Genomic DNA, 15,400 nt, shown 5'->3' on the forward strand with positions numbered 1-15,400 from the left:
CATGTGACATGCAGTTTTATTCTACCTTAAGAGATCTGTCCCTCCTCTTTCTCTTCACACCTCAGCAGCCTCCTAGCCGTACCCTGTTTCCCCTCTGGGCATTTTGGTTAGAATATTTTTATCTGTCAAACAGGTTTCCTGTTTGCAATCCCCCAGCTTCTGAGCCACAGAGCAAAGACAGAGAAAGGGGAAGAGACGCCTTTTTTTACAGCTGATTCGCCCTGCTCTCTGAGCTCAGCAACTGCTAAGTCGAAGGCAGGCGATCCTGTGGTTCTGGGAACAGCCGGACTCAAATTCCCTTGGATTTGCTGTTCCAGCTCCGGGAGAAATCAAGGCACTGGGCAATGCTGCTTCGAGGGACGTTAACAAACCTGTCCTAGCTTCTGCTGGCTATAGGCCATGATTTTCCACTGGGCAGACCTATCTCAGGGCTGTCTCAAGGGAACTTGATGGAAGGATCATATTTTTTAACAGGTTTTCTCAGGATCTTGCTCATTTCAGAGTTTGCTGCTGCTGCTTATTATTATTATTATTATTATTTTAAATCCCATGAAAATCTAGGAACTCTGAGTCACTTTATTTGGAGCCTGCTTTGCTGAGTCTGGGGGTGGTAGTTAAATAAAGAGGAGGAGGAGGAACGAAACAGATGGGATTGGTCAATATCGGAGGAAACTGGCCAGAATTCCCCACCAGGAGAGGTGTCATAGATCCGAGCTCTTTCATATCTATCGCCTCTCAACAGAAAACTAACCAGAGCTGGTTCATCTGAGCTGCCTACACACTGGGGAGATAAGACATCTTCTTGTCCAGGAAAATTCTGGAGTGACTCTCCTGTATTGGTTCTGGGTGCGGTGGGATTTCTGGAAAGGACGAGGTCACAAGCCACCAGGAGGCTAGTTCCAAAGAAAAACAAGAGGAGCGTGAGCCGAGAACTTGGTGAGTAAGGATGGACGTGACACAGACTTTGTTCTCATCCACCTAAAGCAAACAGGTGGTTGGCTTTGTAATCAGCAGACCCCCAGCCGGTGTAATTCAGCCGAGCTGCAGCAAAGTCAGCGGAGTGATGCTGACTTACCCGAGCGGGGATCTGACCTTGCCTGGTTTTGCTGCAGGGGGGAAGATCTCAGGGGATGTTCTGAACAGTCAGGGATGGGGTGCGGGAGGTGATCTACCATCTTGTTGTGATCCTTTTAATCCGGCAAGTTTCAGAACAGTGGCTGCAAAATAGTCATAGAAATCGAATCAGAGAAATATAGGGCTGGAAGGACCGCAAGAGGTCCATATTCCCCCCCACCCCTGCTGAGCCAGGAGCATTTACTAGTCCATGCACAGAAATGATTTGCCCACTCCAGAGAAAAAGCAAAGGATGTTTTCACTTGCCTGAATGGATCAGAATTTTGCAAAGCTCTTTGTGCCCATCCATGGGCTGCTTTTCCTGCTTTTTGCTAGTTGGACAGGGAGACAGAGGAATGTCTGGATCAAAGGGTTGAGTCATCTCTTTCTCCACAGCGCCGATGGTTGTTGTCTGCCGTCCCTCCTCATTTGGGCACCAAGATATTCTGACAGTGAGATTCTATATTTGGAACCTGGCTGGCTTCTTTTCCTCTTTATTGATTGATGCGAATAATATTTATTTTGTGCCGCTGCTTAGTGGAGAGGAGGCTGATTTCAGTAAACAGCCCCTGTGGGCAGCGGCAGGGAGTGCTGATGTATTTTTGGATCAGCTACCAGGAGGGGATTCTTATCACGGGGAGCAGATCGGTACCTGTCGCTGGGATCCGTGGCAGATGCGGCAGAAACCTCCTGAGCTTCTGCCTTGCTTGGTTGGGTCTGTTTGGAGCAGACAGCTTTGGTTGCTAGTGCTGTTGAGTTAATTTGCAATTCCCTGGCTTGACGGTGATGTGGGTTTTACACAGCTGAAAAAACCCCAGCCCCGGGTGTTGAATGGTTTTAAATCCCATTTGAAGCCTTCTGGAAACCGATGTCTGTGTAGGTTATGGAGCCTTTTCTCTTGTAGGTTGCTGTTGTTACTGTTATGCCAGGATATGTTAATGGCCATCAAGCAGGCCTTTGATCTAAGACAATCACAGACCTGGTTAAAGCCAAGCAGCCTTCTTCCAGGGTAAAGGGAAGGAGTAAGTAAGCCCCCTTTTACACAGTGAGAGCTGGAAACAATAGAAGCCACCGCCCAAGGCAATGTATGGCAAGGGTTGATCGAGATGCTAAATTGTGTGGGCTGAGGGGTTCCTTGACTGCAAAGGCTGGGGCAAGGTGAGTGTTGGGCAAGCTGGGTGTGTGAACAGCAGACAGCAAGAGAAGCAATGTCACGAGTGGCACTGAGAAAGAGCAGAGGCAGAGCTCTTTGGGCACAGGACACACTGGAGAGGCAGGCGCGAGGATCACTGAACAAGGAAAATGGGGACTGTTTGTTCCTACTGTGTTCAGGGGCACGAGACCTTGTGCTCACTCTTTGTAAATAAACAGGATTGCAGCAAAGAATATACCTGCCTCATATCATCAGTTTCTGAATGACCCAGCGAGGCCCTGAATATTGTCTAAATGCTTGGGCCAAAAGAGCAACAGAAACCTCTAATATGTGTCTAGTGGCTTCTGTGAAATGGGTCAGTCTCAGCTTGCCTTCCAGCAGGCCAAGTGTCAACGTACATGGCACGTAACTGACTGGCTCTGGCTGGTGATCTTCTTGGGTCGCGGAGAACTAATTCCCCGTTCGCCGTTTGAGGGGATCCCAGCAAGGGCAGAGCTGAGGAACGTTGGCTGCCCAGCTGAAGACCTGGCCCTGCATGTTTTCGAAGTCTCCTGCTGCTCCAGTGAGAGCTAGGAAGCTGTGTAGTGGGCTTCCGGGTAGCTGACCCGGCTCTGAAATTGCAGCAAATCTGGGTGCTTCCTATTTGGTGGACTGTGCACTGGACTGGGATTCTGTTCTTGGCCCTGCCACTGGCCCTCTGGATAACCATGGGCAAGTCACTTCGCCTCTCAGGGGCTCAGTTTCCCCATCTGGAAAATGGGGATAAAGATCGTGACTTCCTTTGGAAATCCCTTTTGTCTCTGCTGACAAAACGTGCCCAATGAGCAGTAGGTGGTCAGGATGATGTTCAATGTACTTTGCTCTGGACGGGCTGGAAGGTCTGTTTGTATTTTTTGCTCCTCGGGAACAGCTGAACTATTTCAAGCTTAACCGAGGGTACGGCTCAGGCTCTTAGCCACTCCGCATGCCTCCCCTCCCTTCTGGCTGGTTCCCTAATGGAATTCCTGTGGATTATTACAGCAGCACCGCACGCCATCGGCAAGACACTCTCAGCCCAGGCAGTGAAAAAACGGCCATCTCCCTCCCTCCTTCCCCCATCCTTCTGCAAGCATCACGAACCCACGGCAGTTATCTGGAGCTTGCCTCTGGATCATAAGAATGGCCATGCTTGGTCAGAACAAAGGTCCATCTAGCCCAGTGTCCTGTCTTCCACCAGTGCCAGATCCTTCAGAGGGAATGAACGGAACAGGACAATTAGCGAGTGATCCATCTCCTGTTGTCCAGTCCCAGCTTCTGGCAGTCAGAGGCTTAGGGCCGCCCAGAGCATGGGGGTTGCGTCCCTGATCGTCTCGTTCCTCAGTTTCCCTAACGTTAGACTGGGGACAGTAACACTCCCCTAGCTCTGTCATTTAATTCATGCTCCGCTCGAGAGCAGGCTGGAGGTGCAGGGACAGAGCGGAGGCTGGGACGAATGAGGGTAGATATTTATTAGTAAAGGCAGCAGGGCTGTGCCATATTTGGTGATCTGGTTTCAGGGAGGGAGAGGAGGGCGGAACCCCTTCGGTTTTAGTTCAAAGATCCCTCTCCTGCCTCAGAAACAAGCCTGCTGAACGTTCACATTCAAGTGATGCAGGTTTCCTTTGGCTGTGGTCTCTGAGCCCCCATTCACGCTCTGAACCCCCCGGGAGTGTTATTAACCCCCTTTTATATAGGGGAAACTGAGGCCAGAGAGGGCAAGTGACTTGGCCAGGGTCAAACGGAGCCAGGAATAGAACCCAGATGTCCTGACTCCCAGTCCAGCTGTGCTCCCTTCCCTGAGCTGCGACTAGAAGCCAGAAGTCTGCCAGTCCCCTGCTCTAACCACTGGAGCACACTCCCCTCCTCCCACAGTTGAGTTTAGGAAGCAGGATGCCTGGGTTCTGATCTGTTGCCCTAGCCATGTTGTCTCCCTTCTGGGCAGGACACCGACACCAGTCGGGGGCCAGTCAGGAACTGGGCAGTGCTGCATGGCCTCTACCAGCCAGCTGGGATCCCAGCCCCTAGCCCGGAGTCAGATAACTGGAGTGTATTATCTGTATCCCCTGGCAGAGGGCTCGGCAGCCTGGCGCACTGTTGCCAAGATCTTCCCATCAAAGTTTCATCCCACTAAAGCACAAACAATGTCTGGAATTTAGCAACTGCAACATATTTTCATGTCAGTAAATATAGCCTAGGGCCACCTCCCCACCCCCTTAATCAAGGGACTGTCCATTGTATTCAGGCTTAAAGTTAAAGGGACAGTTCTGGAAAATCTGGATGTTCCCAGCAGCTCCTCTAATGCTCCTCAGTGCCGATCCACAGCCCCCTGCTATCCCACCCTGGGCTCCCCTCCACCGCTCTGTCAATGCCCCTCAGTCCTGACTCCCAGCTGCTATTCCAGGCTTCTCCTGGCCAGCCTGCGCCCTCACATTCCTGCACCCCCTGCTTTGGGAGAACCAGGTCCCAGGACCAAAGCTCTCCTCATTCTGTCATATCTGGATGCTCCTGCTAAGCCCCCTGCTGCAACGGGGCTGATAGTGAAATCCCTGCGGCAGAATGAGCATCTTGTCTTTAGTCTTTCGTTCCGCTCTGGGCAGGGGCTGGGGGATGCAGCTGATCAGAGAATGGAGGAACATGGCCCAGGGGCTGCAGGGGCCAGGCTGGGAGTCAGACGACCTGTGGTCTGGTCCCAGCTCTGCCACTGACCCGCTGGGCAACCTTCAGCAAGTCCCTTCCCTGCTCTGTGCCTCAGTTTCCCCCATCTGGAAAAATGAGGCTAAAACTGATGGACCCCAAAAGGACTTGGTTAGTGTTTGGGAAGCCCTGCGAGAGTCCCAGGGCAATGCAGCGTTTCAGCTCCTGCTGCTGAAGCCTGTAGCACCTAGTCCTTTGTCAGAGACCTGTTCCCCACCCCCCCTCGTGTTTCTGGCATGTTTCCCCTCCCTGCACCCACAGATTCCCCTTTTCATCTCTTCTTCCTCTTCTGGAGTCATGGGGCCGGATCCTCAGCTAGTGCAAACAACGCAGCTCCTCAAGCCCTGATTCTGGTTTGCGCTGGGACCCCTTTGCCCCTCTCTGGCAGAGCAACGCGGTCTCGAAGTGAGTGTCACTGGAATTCATGCCGCCAGCTGACAGAGCAACGCACGGATGAGAATTGGGCCTTTTGATGTCAGTAGAGTGATGCTGATTTGCACCGGTTGTGGATCCAGGCCACTGTGTCCTTTTCACTTGAGATAAAACAGGCCATCAATCCCACCTGCACCACAAGCCCTGCCTGGAGGAAAGGCCAGGGCTGCATTCTTAGCATTTAGCGGTTCGGCGCCTCCCGACATGGGTCGTCTGCTACCCAGGATCTCGGGGCTTTTGCTCAGCTCCATGCCTGGGGAATTCGGCTGGCAATCAGCCAGGCGTTGTTTTTTCCTGTTGGGGGAAGACCCCGCCCTTGAACAGGCAGCTGAACTACCTTGAACTTGCTGTTTACCCAGGGCCTTGTGTGTGCTCAGCAGGGCAGGGGTGGCCTAGGGGACAGAGCCCTGTAGGTGCTTCCGGAATCAAAACAATCCTTCTGGCCCAGGGTCATACAGCAAGTCAGGGATAGGGTCGGGGACAGAACCCAGGAATCCTCTGCTCTACCCACTAGCTCAGTGGTTCTCAAACTTTCATACTGGTGACCCCTTTCCCACAGCAAGCCTCTGAGTGCGACTCCCCCGCCATACACGAAAAACACTTTTTTGCATATTTAACACCATTATAAAGGCTGGAGGCAAAGCAGGATTTGGGGTGGAGGCTGACAGCCCGCGACCCCCCACGTTATAACCTCATGACCCCCTGAAGGGTCCCAGCCCCCAGTTTGAGGATCCGTGCTCTAGCTCGTGCTGCCTCATGCAGACAAGAGCCAGACCCAGCAGAATGGCAGGGGAAGGATACGCTTTAAGAAAGCTCATTCTCTATTTTCCTTTTGTATGTGGGATCTTTCCTCTTTTCTTTCGGAGCTCGGGAGGAACCGAGAACGGAGCCGGGGGAAAGTTGGGCTGAATGTGCTAAATAGTTTCGGCTGGGGTGGGGGGTGGGGTGGGAAATGAGAAACGTCGAAACGGGTTCACGTTGAGTCAGAAATTTACCTTCACCTTGATCTAAAAAAACATTAAACCTATTTTTTAAAAAAATAAAACCCTCCCTCCTCTAAACTAAACAAAAAATACTCGGTTTGGGTGGTTGAAAACCAGGCTTTTCCGAACTGGCCACTGAACTGAAGACTTGTCGGTTCACCGGGCTCTGACCAAGCATCAGAAATGGTTGTGGGGGTGGTGAGATGGAGCCAGCCGCTCTGGTCTCTCGGAGCCTCTCGTAGTAACTTGCTATTGGTTCTTTCTTGCCGTGTTGTTTGCCTGAGCCTCAGATAAGCGCCCTAGACTGAAGCTGTGTTGCTCGGTGCGGGACAGGGCAGACCACACTAATAACCTGCTGCAATTCCTGGCTGGGTCAGTAGGGGGTGTGAATGCCGGAGGGGGTATTACAGGCAGTGGAGACACCAGAGCTGGCTGCATTAGGGTTACTCCAAATTGCACTAATCTAACCTCAAGCCGGCCTTGCAGCCCCCCACCCCCCCGCCGAGAGAGCCAGGCAGGGGAGGGGGAGCAGGAACCGGGTACTAGAGAATACAGAAGTCCTGCCGGTGGCCTCCAGCCCTCGGAAGGGGAAGTGAGCACGGAGGCCCGGGCGGGGGGAGCTGTGCTGGGAGGTGTGTAGAGAAAGCCAAGGCTCCGCGGGCCCGGCCTGCGTCTCGCCCCTGCCTCTGAGAGAGGGCCAGACGCCCCATGCGTAACATGGACCTCAGCCTAAGCACCCTGCCCCTCGAACTCAGCTCTCCCTGCAGGAGCTCCTCTGACCCTGCCCCGAGTTATCAGCCCCGGCCTTTCTCCTGTCCCGGGGGGCTCCCCACTCCCCAGCAGCTTTGGACAGGATCCTGATCGATGCAACGCTCCTGCCTCTAGTCCACCCCCCCTGCAAGGTGGGGGCCTCTCTCCATAGGGGGCTGGCAGCCAGGCGGCCAGACGGCTGCCCCATGGATCCCAAAGCACCTGTGTTTGTCTCGGTGCCTTGCGAAGGGCCGATCCCAGGCGTGTGAGGGACGTTGTTGAGAAGGGGAGTTGGGGTGGTGGGGTCGTGTTGTGTAGGGGGAGCAGATTGGGGTCCAGGGAGGAGTTTTGGGGTCTCCTGCTTGCCCCATGGTTGAATAGCTGGGCCATGATCCAGCATCGGGGCTCCCTGCCCTGTTGGGACCAGTTCCTGGAGAGGGCAGAGGATCGGAGGCTGTCACCGGCTCTGCAGTGGTCCTAGGAGAGGGGTCTGCTTTGTAGCTTGGGGAGGGGGGAAGAATCTTAAGGGCTCTTCCTGCCCCAGTCCAGCCCCCGCCCCAGATTTAACCCTAAGTTCACTCTCCCCTCCCCCCAACTGGCGCTAGGTGCAGTACAAACACAGAACAGACAAGTAGCTTCCAGGCTGAGCCCTCCTTGGGTGCGCGGTGGGACTGGGGGTGGGGAGGATCCGAGAGTCATTCCCACTTCTGGCCCTAGGTCGCTCTAGGGGAGAGGCAGTGGGGACTAGTGGCTCAGGTCCCCCTCCCCGTGACCCTCAGGAGAGCTGGAGTGACCTGACCCTGGGCCTGCCCCGTCCCCTGAGTTCACCCTCCCACGTGTTCTCTCTGTCTCGCCTGGAAGCTCTTGGGGCCGGGAGTGCGTCACCCCACCTGTCCGTACAGCCCCGAGCACAGCAGGGCTGCCGTGGCGGGGGGGAGGGGGGTGTCTCTGGTTTCTGTTTTACTGAAACCTGCCCAGCACCAGCCCTTCCCTCCAGCCCAGCCGGTTCTGGGCAGATCAGCTGCCTCATTGATCCTGTATTAAAAACTTACACTCCCAGTGGCCGGCCGGGGTGTGAGCGCCCCTAGAAGTGTGTGTGTGGGGGGGGGTCCCTCGGGGTCAGGCCCGGGGGGGGGGCGGCTGTCCTTGTGCAGGGAGGGCCGGCCAGGACCCCCCCTCCCCGGGCAGGATTTTCACGCTCCAGCCCGGGAGTGACAATTTTCAGAGGATCCCTCGCTGCGGCTCCACCTCCCTCTTTGGGACTTCCCCCCCCCCTCCCCCCCCGCCCACAGGCGTTAGGTGAGCGGCAGCCTTGGGCTGCAGGTGCGCCGGGAGCAGGGGCGGGAGGGGGCAGGCAGCCAACCCCCCCCTCCCCCCCGCAGGAGTTTTGCGCCTCGCTGCGTGGGGAGCACTTTGTCCAGGCTCCCTGCCGGGCCAGGGCATGGCTTTAAGGGGGCCCCGGCGGGATCCTGCCCCGGACAGGTGGGTGGGGGCCCAGGGCCTGGCTGGGACCGGGTGGGGGTCCTGCAAATGTCTGTGTGTCCGTCCGATCCAGCCCCAGGCGCGCAAAGGGGCGGGGGGTGGGTGGGTGTGTGGGTCGGTTGCAACGTAGCCCGTGTTGCATAACTCTGTGTGTGTGTGTGTGTGTGTGTGTGTGTGTGTCCCCGCGCCCTGCACGATGTGTGTGTGTGTGGGGAGGTGCTGTGAGCCATGGACACGAACTGCAAACCCTGCCTAGGATGGAAACCGCCTCCGGCCAGGGGGGTGGCAGCTCCCCCCTAGTTCCAGCAGCGGTGTAAGTTGTGTGTGTGGTGTAGCGCTGCAGGGGTGCGTGTGCCAGGAAGGGGTGTGCCCATAGAAGGGTTTGTAGTGTTGTGTGTTGGAGTGTGATGCGGAAGGGGTGCGTGTGAGATCTTTGCAGCGTTGTGTGTATGATGCGGAAGAGGTGCGTGGTGTTGTGTCGATAGAATTGGCCTGGGGTGGGTGCAGGCTGGGAAGCGGGTTGTATATAAACTATGCTGGGGTACATGAACTTTGCAGCATTGTGTGTGTGCTGCTCAAGGGTGTGTGTTTTGTATCTAGAATTTGCAGTGGTGGGTGCATGCCGGGAAGCGGGTTGTATATTCTTTACGGTGTTGTGTGTCTGCTGGGAAAGGGGTGTGTTGTGTCTATAGAATTTGCAGTGGTGCACACACTGTAGGGAGAGGTGTGTATTGTGTACTGGGAGCATTGTGTATAGGCTGGGGAAGGGGTGTGTGTGTGTAATCTTTGCTGCTTGTGGGTATGCTGAGGCAGGGTGTGTGTTGTGTCTATAGAATTTGCGGTGGCGTGGGTGCCTGCTGGGAAGCGGGTTGTATATAATCTATGGCGGTGTGTGTTGTGTGTATGCAGAACTTGCAGGGGTGGGCACATCGTAGGGAGGGATGTGTGGTGTGTACTGGAAGCATTGTGTGTAGGCTGGGGAAGGGGTGTGTGTTGTGTGTATACAGAACTTGCAGGGGGGTGTGTGTGTAACACTTTGTGCTGTTGTGCGTGGGGAGCGTTGTGTGTCGCTGGGGAAAGTTGTCTCTAATCTTTGCTGCGGCCTGGAGGTGCAGGGGAAGGAGGAGCGTGTGTTGCACAGGGGAACACACAGAGGCGGGTGGGGGGGGGTTGCTTGGGGAAAGTGTTTACAGATCAGTGCTGGGCTGTGTGTGATCTAGTGATACGGTGTGAGTGTGGGTGTGTTACAGAGGTGAGGGGAATGGGGGGATGACGACAGAGGATTCCCCAATTAGCTCAAATCCATTGATCCAAGACCCTGCCGCCCCCCAACCACAGCACCGCTCTCCTACAGGTCCCCCATGCAGATATATCCCTGCTTGGCATCTTCCCGCTCAAGCACCATCCTGTGCTGTTCCCACCCGCAGGGCTCGGGGACAGGGCAGTTGCACATGGTCCCATAAGGCAGGAAGCTCAGCTCTGAGCAGGGCTCCAGGGAGCAGGGTCCCACCCCTTGGAGCTGTGACATAATTGATCCCAGGGCATCTGTTGTGCCCAGATTGTTGGTCGAGGCACCTCCCCGGTGCAAGCACAGAGCAGGGCTGGGAGGCAGAGCAAAGCAGAGGAAGGATGGCCTAGTGGTTAGTGTGGGGGGGGCCTGGGGCTTTGACATTAGAGGGTCAAGTCCCACCTCTGCCACAGGCTCTGTGTTCGACCTTGGACATGTCACTTAGCTTCTCAGTTTCCCCATCTGTACCATGGGGCTAGTGACATGGCCCTGCCTCGCAGCAGTGCTGGGGGGATAGATACAGATTGTGAGGAGCTCAGATATTGGGGGCGGGGGGCAGAGCTAGGGTGAGAGGAGGCTTAGAGCTGACTGGGGGATCAGGTTTTGTGTTCCCAAGAAAAAATGAGATGAAAACAGAAAAGGTTTTGTCATCTACATTGGTGGGTTGGCTGGTCTGTTTTTTGTTTTGTCAGAAAATGGAGCAAATGTTGTGGGGGAAAAAAAAACTATAAAATTTCAGCCCATAACCCAACATTTTTGTGGGTTTGGCTGGTAATTGTGTTGGTTTTTCAACTAACCCCCCTCCTCCATGTCATCAAAGATGCATGTTTCCTGGAGTCCTGTTTGGAGACCCCAAAACCCCCCCAAACTGGATTTCACTGAGGTGGGGAAATGTTTCCAATGAACAATTCTCCCTGTCAAAGCTATCCTTGTCCCTGGGCCCAGTGTCTGCGTGTGGGGTCGGGGCTTTGGGGTCTGCGCACTCAGGCCGCTCGGACGTTCTGCCTAGCCTCGTATCCCCTCTCTAGAAGTGAGTGGGTGCGCCAGGGGCAGGTGTAACTCTCTGCAGATGGCGCGCGATTGTGCGGTGCTGTGTTGTAAGAAGAGAGATTTCTTCCTGACCGCCCCTGGTGGCTCGTGCCCTGAAGCATCTGTATTGTTGATATCTGGTGGTTCTTTTCAAAATGAAACAAACCTCTGCTGGGCTGTCCCTTTATAATTCTGCTTGCAGTGATCCAGAGGGCTGGCTTCTTGGCTTCTGTCACTTTTCACGGTGACCTCAGAGAGGGTCCATCTGGACCCCAGGTGCAACAGTGCTGGGGGAACTAATTTTGTTTTGCAGTGTAGATTGGCTCTTGCCATGTCTTATAAATTGCATTAAGACCTTGGACTCCTCCCCCACCCACCCCCGTGCCAGGCTGAGACTTCTGTTTTATGCTGCAAGGTCAGTCTTTGTTCCAAGTCCTCTGGCACGGCTGGGTTTGTAACACGCAGATGCAGGCATAGTTACCCAGCTACGTGGTGCCTGGAGCCATCCATCACTGTGTGGTCACCCCATCTCACTGGTGAACTTTCCTGCAGCCCCTAGAGCAATTACCAGTCTAAAATAACTTGGGCACTTTTGAATGTTGCTTAGGAAGTGGAGACGAGGACAAAACTGAAACTGGCTTCCCCTGGGTCAGGCACTGGGCTGGACTCGGGATGCCTGGGCTTTACCCCAGCTCTGCCACTGGTCTGCTGGGTGACCAGTCGCGTGCCCTCTCTGTGCCTCAGTTTCCCCATCTATAAACTGGGGATAATCCACGTCCTTTGTAAAGTGCTGAGAGATCTGCTGATGAGGAGCGCTGCGCAAGAGCTGGGTACTATGAGGATTGTTCTTTGACCAGGCTCCTAGACAGCATTTGGGCAAGTCTCCGTGGGAGAAACCTGACCCTGCCTTTCCCTAGAGAGGACGCAGGCTGATGCCAATTAAGCAGGGGCTGTGGAGCAGCCAAACGTGTCACCGTCTGGGAGCGCTGGCGCAGCTGTGTCTGAGAGCCGAGGGGACTGGCACTACCCAGCGGAGACGCTGATCGGCCAGCACAGGGTAGCACCTTTTGTTCTTGCATCTGTCCTGTCTCTGGATGTGGTCATCTCCGGACTGTTCAGCTAAGCAGGTGTGGGCTGGTCAGTTCTTGGGTGGGAGACGGCTGTGAGTGTCACCACGTGGTATACGTGCCTTCTCCCCTCTGAATCGGTGCTAGAGGGTGCCCTGGAGTCGGGTGGGTGACCCCTCTGAACAACTATTGAGCTTTCTGCCCTCTGCTGAATGGCATCTGAACTGCTCAGCGGAGTGTCATAAGCACTAGACAGCTAGCAGGGATCCTCCTTTAGTGCAGTGGCCCATGCACGGTTGGACATTAGGAAAAAGTTCCTAACTGTCAGGGTAGTTAAACACTGGAATAAATTGCCTAGGGAGGTTGTGGAATCTCCATCTCTGGAGATATTTAAGAGTAGGTTAGAGAAATGTCTATCAGGGATGATCTAGGCAGTATTTGGTCCTGCCATGAGGGCAGGGGACTGGACTCGATGACCTCTCGAGGTCCCTTCCAGTCCTAGAGTCTATGAATCTATGCTTTTGGATCAGGAGGATCCAAGTTCTGTCCCCAGCATTACCAGGAAGCTCTGGTGGACAACAGTGGGTGGAATCACATATATGACAGATGCAGTGATCGTTTCCCCCATAAATCATTGGGGTCTTTTGTCCATTATTCTTCCCTACCCATCCGCTGAAGTAGATTTAGGAGGCAGATGCTGCTGTTGGTGATGCTGATAAGGCCTGAACTTATCAGACCCAGAAGAACAATGAGACTCTAACATTTTCATTTCACTCTGTGTGGGCAGTGCCGGTCAGTTTCACTTCCTCTAGTCATTTTCACTTTCTGGATTGGTGATTGCTAGCCACAAAGCACTTGTGTTCCAGGCAGGGCCGCACGGGAGGGGGGCAAGTGGGGCAATTTGCCCCTGGCCCCGCAGGGGCCCTGCGAGCCCTGGCCTGGCGGCGGTCTGGGTCTTTGGTGGCATTTTGGTGGCGGGGGGCCCTTCACTGCTGCCGAAGACGCAGAGCGACTGAAGGGCCCCCTGCCACCGAAATGCTGCCGAAGACCCAGACTGCCGCTGGGTGAGTACAAGAGCCACAGCTCCCCCCGCTTTGCCCCAGACCCCCTGAATCCTCTGGGCGGCCCTGGTTCCCGGGTTAAGAGAACCACAGCATTTTGATACCATGTGCTTTTTGGTGGTGGTGGTGGTGGTGGTGTGGGGGAGGGCTCTCTGTCGGGAACCCCTGGCTCAAACATTTGGGCCACTGATCCTTCCCCGGGCCCCTATGAGGCACAGTGATGTTGAAGACCATTCAAGTCAGCGTGTGAATTTAAGGGCGCTTATTAAAACCGGCAGTTAAATGGCAAGTGATTCTCGGCCTTACCTCCAGCAGAGCCGCTCCTCCGCTATTGCCCGGAGGGTTTTCGCTTCTTGTGTCCGAACACTTTTGCGTAGCTGGGCCCAGGTTTGGATAGGAGACCTGGCGGGTGAGCGGCGTCGGGTGCCAAACAGGTTTTGCAGCTAGGCTGAGGGTTGGATAGAACCTGCCCTTCCTTATGCTGGTTTAACCCCAGTTGATTTCAGGGGAGCGAATCCTGATTTACCCCAGTGTAAGAAAGAGGAGGCTCCAATCCAAGTGCCTGGGGTTGCTGAACAAGCAGTTGAACTGCTGCAGGGGGCAGATAACACTTGGCTCTGGATAGCGGCTCTGTTTGCATAGCTCTCCAAAGCACCAAGCCGGTCTCAGCACCCTGTTCTCCAGGTGGGGGGGGAAACAAGGCACGGAGACGGCAAGTGACTTGCCTGAGGTCCCCCAGGAGGTCAGTGTCGGAGGTGGCAATAGAACCCCGCTCTCCTGAGTCCCAGCCCATTGTCTGCTTCACTGGACCACCGCAGATGATAAAAGCCGCAAGGGCTGCTAACGAAGGCCTGGTCTGTGCTAGAAAATTAAGCGGGCTTCACTATGTTGTGAAAAATCCATGCCCCCGAGCGGTGCAGTCAAACTGACCAGCCCCTGGCGTAGACATTCCCAGGTCAGCGGGAGAATTCTTCCACCGCCCCACCTCTTGGGGAGGTGGCTTGGCTACGCCGACGGGAGAACCCCTCCTGTCGGTGTGGGCAGCATCTAGGCTGAAGCTCTGCAGCATTTCAAATGTAGACAAGCCGCAACTCCCTGTCTGGCTCTGTAGCCACTAGCCTGCGCTGCTGGGTGAAGGGGAGGGAACCCTGGGGTTTGCTTGCCCCCATCCCCTGGGGCGGGGGGAAGGGTCCCATAGCTGCCGGACTCAGCTGTGGGGCTGTCTGCCGACTGTGGTTCCCTGGCCCGTCATTGGCGCCTGGGTAACACAGACACTGCCGAGGTGTTTGGAGAAGTTTAACGAGGCGCCGGGAGGTTTTGTCACCAGTGTCAGTGGAGCGAGGGCTGGGTGCCTGACTGTTTTGCTGACACACGGGATTTATGGGCCTGTCACCAGAGCGGCCAGGCCCTGTTAACGTCAGTGAGTTTAGCTTCACAACCCCTCTACAGGGTGGAACATTCTTACCCCACCCTTACAGAGATGGGAAAACTGAACCAGGAGGGAAAGGGACTTCCCCCAGACTGTCATTAGTCGAGTTGGGAATAAAACCTAGGAGTCCTGACTCGCAGCCCTGCCCCCACCCCATCTCTAACCACGAGACCCCACTCCCCTTCAGAGCTGGGAATGGAACCCAGGAGTCCTATCTGTTGCCTTAGGCACTTTGCCATCCGGAGAGGAAGGTTGGCCATCAGCTGGTTCGAGGTCGCAATGCCAGGAGGTGGCCGGTCACGTGGGAAAGGTGCCTGAGTGGCCTGGATGTGGGGGCTGTAATTAGCATGTGCGGTATGGGGCGCGGGGGTGGCAGGGCATCTAGCGTTGTGATCTCTGGGGCATAGGCAAACAGGCCGTCGTCTGTTTCCTCCCAAACGTGCCTGGTTCCCTGTGTCTCTGTCCTATCTCCCTGGCTCTGGGATTCAGGAGGCATTAGGGACGGGATCCTCTGGCAGGCCCCACGGAGGAGTGGAGCTTGGATACTTGGCAAGCCTGGTGTCTGGTGTTCGATTTCAGTTTATTGTCCAGCTGATCTGGAAGATATTTGAGACCTGCTGGCTTGTAATTTCAGGGGAGGAAATCTAATTAAAAATCAATCCGGAGACGCTGGCTCGTCCGGTTTCCAAACATCATCCCCCCCCCCCCCCGACCCTCCCCCAGCAGGAGCTGTGATTCACCTCACTGGGGGCCTTTGGGGCTTCACCAGCGAGGGATTCAAAACAAAACGGTAATTGCTGTCGCCAAAACTGCACAGGGGGTGACTTCTCTGGGGTCGGTGCTGCAGGCACCCCAGGCAATGGGTGAGCCGGGGGAACGACAGCCCGGGGTTGGGGGCTGA

At 55.3% G+C, this 15,400-nt stretch overlaps 1 protein-coding gene across 6 annotated transcripts in view; it reads left to right on the top strand.

Moving 5' to 3' along the window:
- The first annotated feature begins 798 nt into the window (after nucleotides 1-798).
- Nucleotides 799-15,400, top strand: part of LOC123352222 (death-associated protein kinase 2-like) — a 28,959-nt gene continuing 14,357 nt past the window's right edge. The window contains exon 1 of one of the 6 annotated variants that reach the window (XM_044992069.1): nucleotides 799-936. The gene's annotated coding sequence lies outside the window, so the exon portion shown is untranslated. Of the gene's footprint in view, nucleotides 937-8,475; nucleotides 8,626-8,809; nucleotides 8,939-15,157; nucleotides 15,290-15,400 lie in introns of those variants that run through there. The other 5 variants (XM_044992067.1, XM_044992065.1, XM_044992070.1 and 2 more) reach the window with 5 other exon arrangements.

Source organism: Mauremys mutica, chromosome 17, assembly GCF_020497125.1.
Source record: "Mauremys mutica isolate MM-2020 ecotype Southern chromosome 17, ASM2049712v1, whole genome shotgun sequence".
Taxonomy (NCBI): Eukaryota; Metazoa; Chordata; order Testudines; family Geoemydidae; genus Mauremys; species Mauremys mutica.